This window comes from Ixodes scapularis, unplaced genomic scaffold (assembly GCF_016920785.2).
Source record: "Ixodes scapularis isolate PalLabHiFi unplaced genomic scaffold, ASM1692078v2 PGA_scaffold9__187_contigs__length_104089568, whole genome shotgun sequence".
NCBI classification, from domain to species: domain Eukaryota; kingdom Metazoa; phylum Arthropoda; class Arachnida; order Ixodida; family Ixodidae; genus Ixodes; species Ixodes scapularis.
In genome coordinates, this window is record NW_024609884.1 from 56259521 (window position 1) to 56269287 (window position 9767).

Here is a 9767-nt window from a genome sequence, read left to right on the forward strand (position 1 = left end):
ACTGCAGCGCTATACAAATGTGCAGGCTCCTTTCTTACACTGGCAACCACCTGGTCACCAGTGAACTGTCCCCCTGGGTCTGCCGCTCCTACCGCCGTCTTCTCTGCCACCTCCCCCTTTTTCGTATTAACTACTACTGTCAGTTGCTGCACCATATGCTCACACTTCTTATGCTCCTCCAACTCCGCCTTCCACTCTTCTCCCTGTCTAAGCTCCTCTACTTGTCGCTCAAGCTCTGCTCGCTGCTCCCGTTCTTGCCCAAGCTCTCCTGCCACGCTCCCTACCTTGCTTTCCCCATTCCCTGGTCGTCTCTTCCACATCTGCTTCAGCCCTCTTAATCGGATCTCTGACCTGCGCCTCGAGCTGAACCCGCTTTTCCCGCTCTACCCGTATCTCCCGCTTCAACTCCTCGACCGTAGCCGCTCATTCCCGTCCTATTCTCCTGAAACCATCCTCAACCATCTCGCAACTCCGACATGTAAAGCTGCTCCCCTTGGCTTCTGCTACTTTCGAACTCCGTCTCCATCATGTAGCACAAATGCCCACACTCTTCACATTCTATATTGTGTCCTTCTTTTACTTTAGGCTTCGCATCCTTTTTCCGTCGCGTATTCACCACACCTACCGACGCATGGCGCGACCCTCTGACAAATATCCCGCCAAAACTCGAACCAAGAAAGCCTGAGTACGCCTCAGCCCACACAACCAAGTAGCCAGCCAAAAGTTCCGAACGTGCACGTGGTTCGGTCTCGTGACCCTAACTAAAAAGTCTACTTTAACCTAACTCCCTGATCCTACCGCTACTTTACTGCTTTCTACTACCCCATAAACACACACGCAACTAAACTAAATATACCAAAAATCACTTAGCTTCGCAGGAGCTCCGGAAGCACGTCCTCTTTAAAAAAAAAAAAAAAAACCAAGCCCCACTGGATTCCCAGTTACCAGACCCCCATCTTCACAAAATCTCTGGGCTCTATGATGGAATTCCTGGCACCTCGTCTTTCATCAGTGTACCTCTTGGTGCGTTGTTGCTGCTCCAAGACCCGGCACTGCAGCTTTGCGATGTGCGCCTGTGGCTTGTCGAAGAACTTTCTCGGGGAGTCCGACCACGTCCAGCCTGGTCCGTGGCCTCCTTCCAGGTAACAGATATGCTGGAGACTTGCCTGTTGTTGCAGGGGGTGAGGGTGTGGCTCTTTAGATGCTGAGGTACTCCATCCAAGATGGCTTCCTTGAGGGGTCTTTGCTCCTTGAAACACGATTAAACCGTTCGATCTGACTATTGGCAGTGCTCAATCCCTCATCCCGTAGAAACATCAAAATACGACGACACAAACTGATGCCCATTGTCAGTCACAATGCTCTTTGGATAGCCTTCCTGTGAAAAAAGTTCCAACAGCACTTTAACCACAAACTGCGACGTTACCGACGACACAAAAAAATCTCTGGCCATTTGCTGTGATAGTCGATCACGGCTGCTGTGAACCTACATTCAGGTGATGCCCTTTCCATTGGACCCACAATGTCCATACCTAATTTTTCCCAGGCTTTTTCGGGCCCTGCACCGGCTGTAGAGGAGCTGCAACAGTCTTTGCAGATTTGTCTTAGGCCTTGCACAGTTCCTGATGGTGCTCTCTGCGCAGTCATCCATCCTACCAAGAATGTTCCCGCAGTTTATTCATTCTTGCGATGCCTGGATGGGATTCGTGAGCTACTGTGGTGAATCTGGGTCTAAGCGTTGATGGAGGCACCACCCGCTCTGCACGAAAAAGGACTCTTGACAACAGACAGTTCTTCCTGGATGCAGAAAAATAACAGTGGCTTCCTTGACAGTCTTTTCTTCTCTGGCCAGTTTGACGTAACATATTGCATCACTTCCTTCAACACTGGATCAGTCTCGGTTGCTGCTTGCAGTTGGCTCTTTGTTACAACGCTTGACACTGAGGCAATGACCTCTTCCACTGGCTCACCTTGTGTTAACAGTAGGGGCAACTGGGACAGTGCATCCGCCACTACATTGTTCTCCCCTATCGTGTATTGCACAGTAAAGTTGTACTGCAGTGACCGGGCACACCACCGCTCGATCCGAAGTGGATGCCTCCCAGTACCATTTGTGGAAAGAAGTGTCACCAATGCCCAATGGTCAGTTCGTAACACGATGGTTCTGCGCCACAGATAGTTAAGCCAGCGTTCACAGGCCCATAAGCATGCGAATGCCTCTCGTTCCCCTGTAGCGTACTTGAGTTACTGCGGTGTCAAAGTTCTCGATGCAAATGTCACCGTGCAGCTCTCTCCATCGACAAGTTGCTGCAGCACGGCTTCTAGCCCATAGGCAAATGCATCAGTCATCAGCTGTACCGGCAGAGATTTGTCAAACATTGACACTGCCCCGCATGAGGCGAGCAGCATCTTGGCCTTGAAGAAACTCTCATCGGCCTCATAATCCCAGACAAACTACTGGTCTTTGTGGCTTCACCACCTCTGCATGTGGAAGAAAATGGGAATATTCCATTAGTCCGAGAAAGGAACGCAATTCGACCAAGTCAGTTGGTGCTTGTGCATTTGGGATTGTCTCTACTTTTGACTTGACTGGTGCAAGTCCCCTTGCATTGACGGAGTGGCCTCAAATGTGAAAGCTTTGCAACACCAAAAAGGCACCAATTGTTTAGCTGAAGGTTCGCAATGGCAACTCATTGCAAGATTTCGCGCAATTGACAAATGCATTCTTCCTTAGACTGTCCAAAGACAATTATATCATCAATGTAAAAAAGAACGCCTTTGCAATTTTTCAGAATACTCTGCATCATCCGCTGAAATGCGGTGAAACCAGAACCCTTCAATGCGTAACAAACGTAGTTATCGGTCGGCTATCCTCTGCCAACTCCACCTGGTCATAGGCAGATGCGAGGTCCAGTTTAGAAGACCACGCTGGCCCACTAAGCACGTGCAAGTTTTGTCCGCATAAGGCAAAGGAAATCCGTTAACTACGACTGCCTTGTTCGGCTCCTTTGAATCTACACAAACGGAGTGCTCCATCCTTCTTCTTTACTAGTATGACTATCGGAGACACCCACTCCGATGCATTTAAGCGTTCGATTACCGTAATATCCCGAGTCATCGCCCACCCCCCTACCACTTGAAATTCATTAAAAAAGTGGGGTGGGCCATGTCTCGGTGGGTGAGCACAAACACTTAAAAAAAAAGCGGGAAAAAACGCCTATTTTTGACTGCGTATCTAGCGCTGATGCACAAAAGATACATCAAACTCAAAACTCTATTTAGTTTCATTGTTTTATAGAAAAAAATGCTCACGAAAGAATATTTTACTATAGCGAAGTCCGTTGCTTGCATACGCGCTAGAAACACCGCCGATCTGCACATAGCGCGAACGTTTGTTCCGTGAAAGAATGTCACCACTATGTTCTCCTAGTTAGTAAAAAAAAAAAAAAAAAGAAAAGTCTACAAGAAAATAGAAAAACCGACCAGGCGCAACGAGCGAGCGAGCGGACCAGAGAAGCGACCAAGAGCAATCCTGGGAAAGCGGGAAAGCCGGCGGTCGCATTGGCAAATACTTTGGCGTCGGGCCAAGTCGGGCGCCTTGTCAATCGCAAGCTCTTGCGCAACTTTCTTGTTTGGTGCGTACATACGTGCGTCCGTGCACGGGGGGCTATCAATGCACGGTTGGGACGCTCTGCAAACATCTGTGTAGGGCGTTCCAGCAAAGCTTTATTTACGCGTTGGCTTTGCCTAAAATATTGCACAACCGCAGTCGCGACGGGCGGGAAGAAGGAGCGGGTTCGCGGTGTCCTTACTTCGGCGGAGACAGACTTCGACTTAACACCCCGCGGTTACATTAACAAACTCTTATTTTGTTATCTCCATCGTTTTATTTTCGCACGGATACATGACCACTTTGGGGTCGCTCACGGAGGAAATGCGTAAACAAAAAGAAGTGTCTTTCCCTCCTTTGTTTTACTTTGTCACGGACGTCCTCCAACTGTAAGGTCCGCGGCCGCGTCATTCGGGTAGGATGAGTGTTCGCGGATCGCTGAGTCCGCGCTGGGGTATTTGAAGGGGTGGGCGATGACTCGGTGTTTTTTCGGAAATCGATATTGGCCCAAGAAATGGGGTGGGCGATGGCTCGGGGATGGGCGATGACTCGGGATATTACGGTATGCCTTCCTGTTCCATTCATTCCAACTCGGCTGAGACTTGCTCTTCTAGCATCAAAAGTAACTGCCGGACTTTGTCCCGACACTGGTTTCACATTGGCGTGCAGCTTCCCTTTGTGCAGTGTGTTTTTCGCTAGCCCCAATTTGTTGCCAAAACGATAAGAGAACTCGCACAGTTCAGGAGGAAGAAACTCGGAACTTGCAGTTGTCTGTAGGCATGCCAGCGATGAACCGTCAATGTGTAACCGCAGTTGCTGCACGGCATCCAGTACCAACAACGCCATGCTTTGGAACCATGTAGAAGCGGATGCATGCTGAGACGTCCCCTTGCAAGGTTTGGGCCACGAAACACCCTACAACCGAATCTTTTCTTGTGAGAACACTCGCAGAGTCACTGTACCTGGTGTCAAGACGAAGCAACTGGCGAACTTTGCTCGATATGTGTGCTCGGGCAATATAGACACCGATGAGGAAGTGTCCACCACCAGCTGAAGCAGCTCGCCCTTGATGCAAATGTCGACGACCAAGGTCGTACATCTTGTTGGTCGCATAGCTGTTGGCACACTTGGCACTTCCTCGTCGTCGTCTTCATCTTGAATGGCTCATACTGCAGGCAGCCCAGGATGCCCAGGACCTCTGCAGATCGCTTGAAAGTGTCCAATCTTGATGCACTTTGCGCAAAGCTTTCCTCATTCTCGGAATTCTTGTGCGTTGGCTAGATGCCCAGACAAACCAAACCGGTAACACTCGTGTGTTAGAACTGCCAGACAACCACCGCTTGCTGGACGACACCTGGTTTTCTTGACCTGCTGGACATTGACAGTTTCATGCCCCTGCTCATAGACTCCGGCACCTTCCGCTGCTCGCTCGAACGTTTGCAGAATTTTAACAGCCTGAGCTAGCGTAAGCTGCGACCCCTTCAGAAGAAGTTTTTGCCGCATTTTCAGACTTCAAATTCCGCCGACAAGCTCGTCCTGCAGTGCCGTTTCCAAGTCATTGTAGTCGCATGTCTTCGACAGCTGTCGGAGAGCACTTGCGCACGCCCATACTGGCTCGTTAGAAAGTTGTCGTAACGTGAACAGACGTCGTTCGACAAGCACATTCACAATGTTTTTGAAGTGACGGACGCTCCAGTAGGTCAAGTGCCTCCGTGTAAACGGCCGATTTACTTGCCTCTGTTACTGCAGCAGTGACTATCATGGTTGCAGTCTCGGGGACCAACATATCAAAAACTTGGCACCCTTCAACCCCCAGGCACTGTAGTAGTGTCACCTTTAGTCAGGCCGGCGGTGTTACGTTTAGCCCCGTCACTTGTAGGAAGTTGTCCAAGCCCTCCTGCCACTGCTACCAGAAAACCATTGATTCTCCTGGTGCCTCTAAGAATGGGACTAAGAGTGGTAGCCCCAGCGTATTCACCCCGTAGACGAGCAGGCGACACCCCTCCAGAACTAATCGCGATAGTGGGCTGCGATGGCCGCAGCCGAGAAGCATGCTCCATTGTCGACTGCGCCTATCTGTGGTGGCGCCGGGCGATGATGAAGCCTGTCCAGTTGAGCAAGTAACGACATGCGCAGGGTGTGGACGCTGAACTATCTTTACTCCGATGATGATGTGCATATACAGATGTTGGCATGATATACAGCCCCCTCTATATACAGTAATTTCTCGTTATGACGAAATCAACGAGATGGGCAATTACATTCTATATAAGCGGCAATTCGATAAAAGCGATAGAGCCAAAAAAAGTGCCAGCAGCCTTGAAGGTGGACAGGAACACTGTGGAACACTCTGACCAAATATTTAGTCAAACAAACCTTAGCTATGAACATCACGTGGCAGCTTTACTGAGTCTGGCATCGCAAGAATACTGTCACTGCCACTGCACTCCACTTTGTTTCAAAGCAGCCATAGGATGTTTCGCGCCTCTGCAGTCTTTGGCGTTTCCCAAGGTGCCCTTTTTGACGTCGCTTCGCGTTTACCCTGGCCGCATGAAAGGTCTACAATCGCAGCATCTGTGGCAGAAGCAACAGGAACATCCGCATCGGCAAGCGCAAACAAAACAAAGTTATCCTCGGCGACTGTGCTAACATGTTTTCACACACTCCTGTAGAATCGCTGCAGCTGTGGAAATCGTGTGCCGGCTCAGCAAGCATGCTCACGAGAAAAACTCCGACGTGCGCGAAGCAGTTTGCAATGTTTGATCTTTGGGTCGCGGGAGCACTTTCTTCTGCATGAGAAACTTCTTGAACCCGTCCAATATGCCTTGCTTGTTCTGCAAAATGGTGGACAGTGTAGAACAGCCAATGCCGGAATGTTGAATTCTTTGGCGACATCGGACTTGGGCCGGCCACATTTCTCAACCTCGCAGATCTAAGTGACTTTCGGTAAACACTCCCAATCTCCCATACGACGTACGCGTGTGTACAGTCAAACCCGTTCATAACAAACAGCAGGAAACGGTATGATAAGTACGATATAGCAAGTAGTTCGATATAGCAAAAACCATTTAAAACGAACTTCCACGATGCGTTCGTTGTAAGGCGAGAGCTCCTCTTTTTTTTCTCATCTCTTCGCTTCTGCCTTGTAACAACGCATTGATTTTTTTTTTGCATGCGATTAGATTTTTTTTTTCCTTATCTTTCCTTCTGAATCGCTTCTTTTCGTGGGCAAACGCTTTGGGCTGAAAAGCTCCTTTTTATCTGTGCGTGCATGCAGAGCGTTTCTTTTTTTTAGCTCTCTTTCCTTCTGAATTGCTTCACTTCACTCAACTTTGTTCGGGGCTTGAGCTTTTGAAATTTTCTTTCTTTCCTACTTTTTTTTTTTTCGGGGGGGACACACACACGCTAGAAGACGATTGTTTGCGCGTTTTTGGGAGCCTTCCCGGCGGGAAAAGTTAGATATAGCCAATGTGTTGTTCGTTATAAGTACTTTTTATGTGTGTTTTTATTTAAAGTTTTCGTGAGTTCGATATCGACAATAATTCGCTGTACGTGGGTTCGTTCTAAACGGGTTTCACTGTAGTACGCTGCAAGTGCACCCGCGCAGGTGCGCGCGTTGGGGACCCCTGATGGGATGATCTCCTCCGAAGTCCATTGCTCCCTTGACCCGATTCCGACAGGAGTTGGGCGCTCTACCAGCTCTGCCCTCTGTTCACTCCTTTTTCCCAGGTTGCCATTTGCCTCGGTGGAAAAAGGGGGGAAAGAACGCGAGGGTCTCAGTGTGCCTCCATGTAGGCTTGCATGCTTTCGGCACCTTGGCCTTCATAATAAGTGTGGTCAGCCGCCGATACACTTAGAGTAATCCGGTTAACAATACGTGCATTTCGATCGGGACCACGCTCAACTTCGATAAAAGCAGGAATTCGAAAAAAGCTATTTCGTTATAACGAGGGATTACTGTGTAACAATTGCAGTTAAGCTTTTCAATGTCTAAATGAATGTTATGCCAGATTCCTTAAGTTTCTGGTCTGAAAACTTCACCAATTTCCACCTTGCTCTAACTTTTTTGTGGTAGGTATTAGTGATACTCAATGGGGTGACCATATGAGAAATCGAAACTTGCAAACTAGGTTTTAATATTTATTCAACAGTAAAGGTGCATTATATGCTTATGCACTTGGGCAGAAAACTTTTCAGTGCTATCAATTGTTCTAGGTTACTGCAATAGACATTGCCAGACTTCCAGTCTTGCCTTCAGTATCTGCTTGTCTCAAATGTCAGGCGAAGCCATCTTCAAGCAATGGCGTCCAGCAGCACATGGCCTCAGACATTCTTGGCGAGCTTTGTGTGCCAAGAATCTTGGAGGCCACGGGCAGCAACATCTTGTGCGTGTTTCTAGCGATGGTGGCATATACTGTCTGCTATCAATGCAGTCTTTTGAAATAATAGAAAGGTTGCATATAGCCTCTTTGAATTCTCAACAAAACCTCGAGGCGAGTATGGATTTTGATCTAGCCCTCCTAGTAGGCTCCTTGTCCAATTAGATTTGTTTCCCACATTGTGCCAAGAGCACACCTCTGGTGGTTCAGTTTGCACTTAAAAAAGTTCTTCCATAGCATGACACGAAATTAAAGGCAGAGGCATCTAAGGCTTGTGAATATACTGATCTTTACACATAGCTAGAAAACATTAATTGTTAGATAACTGAGGGTACCAGAATGCAAGAGCAGCGAAAAATTCATTCTTTCTTTTTTTGTGATGCGGTGAGCTACTTGAGCGTAAAATTATGAAGATACACAATGGACCTTTTTCGAGTAAGGAGCGCCGTCTGGGGAGTTGTCTGCGAACTACAATAGAAGAGCAGCCCAACATGCCTCCGCCGTCAAAACACGTCGGCATCGTGCCGTTGCATCGGCTTTCAGTGCTTTTTATATCCCATACTACCAGATTCTAAAAACAAAGAGTCCAAATAGACTAAATACGCGCGAAGATAATGTTGCGGTCGCCATTCTCGCAGGGCATTGCGTCCTGGTGTCCTGCGAAAATGGCGACAGCGGGAGTGTACGCATGCGCAGAAGCTTACTGGAAAAAGGTCCATTGCTACCAAATTGTCGGAGCACAATGTTCATAATAAGGGCTCGCCACAAGGAAACAAAAACATAAAGGATAAACATAACCAGAAATGTCAATAAAAAAATTACCGTAAAATCCCGTAAGAACGCCCTTACCCAAAATGAAGAGATAAATGGTGAAAAACATGGGGTGGGCTATCTTTAGGGATGCCACAGCAAAACTTCATAAAATATTAATGATAGCGCCTGGGCACCCGCCGAAAACCACATGATGCGGGAACTGATACGGCACATTGCGGACACAGGCAAATTTATGTTTCACGATGCAATAAACACGCGGGAATCCACTACAATCTTGCCTGTCACAGAAACCGATATTGCACGTGCAGATCGCGGACAATAACGCGGGAATATGCTACGAACTTGCATGTCATGGAAACAAATACCGCAGATCGCAAACGCAGCAGATTTGCATTTTACGATACAACATACATGCGGGAACTCGCGCGTTAAGAGAGCCGCTATCAGGCGCGCAGATCGCAGACAAAAACACGTGAGAACCCATTGCGCCGTTGATGCGAGATTCCCGTCAGACATCTCTTGACATCCAACGGGAATCGAGGGGTGGGCAATGTTTTGAAATTTTGATGTTAAAGATATTTAGCCAGAAAAACAAGATGGGCGATCTCTCGGGAGGGGGTGTCCTTACAAGACTTTATGGTATGTTTTTCTGCTCTGTCGTAAGAGGCATGCAACAGGGTATGAAACCACTGGACATAGACATATTATAAAGATATCTTGTTCAGCGTCTGGAAAATATAAAAATTTTCATGCTTGCTGCGACATAATCATCAGCAGTTTGTCGACCTCTGTGGTAGAACACCTGTCATACATTTGATTGCTAAGAGACCTTCCTTCAGTTTCCCTCAGCTTTCTTTCGCCCCATTCTAGGGGTTACCCCTTGTTACTACATTCAAGAATTGTTAGTTGTTCAAATGGATTCATGCTCAGAAGTCAATCTCTGCTACTGCACACATAGAAGTATCTTGCAATGCTTTTTAACACATTGAATGAAGGCTATAAAA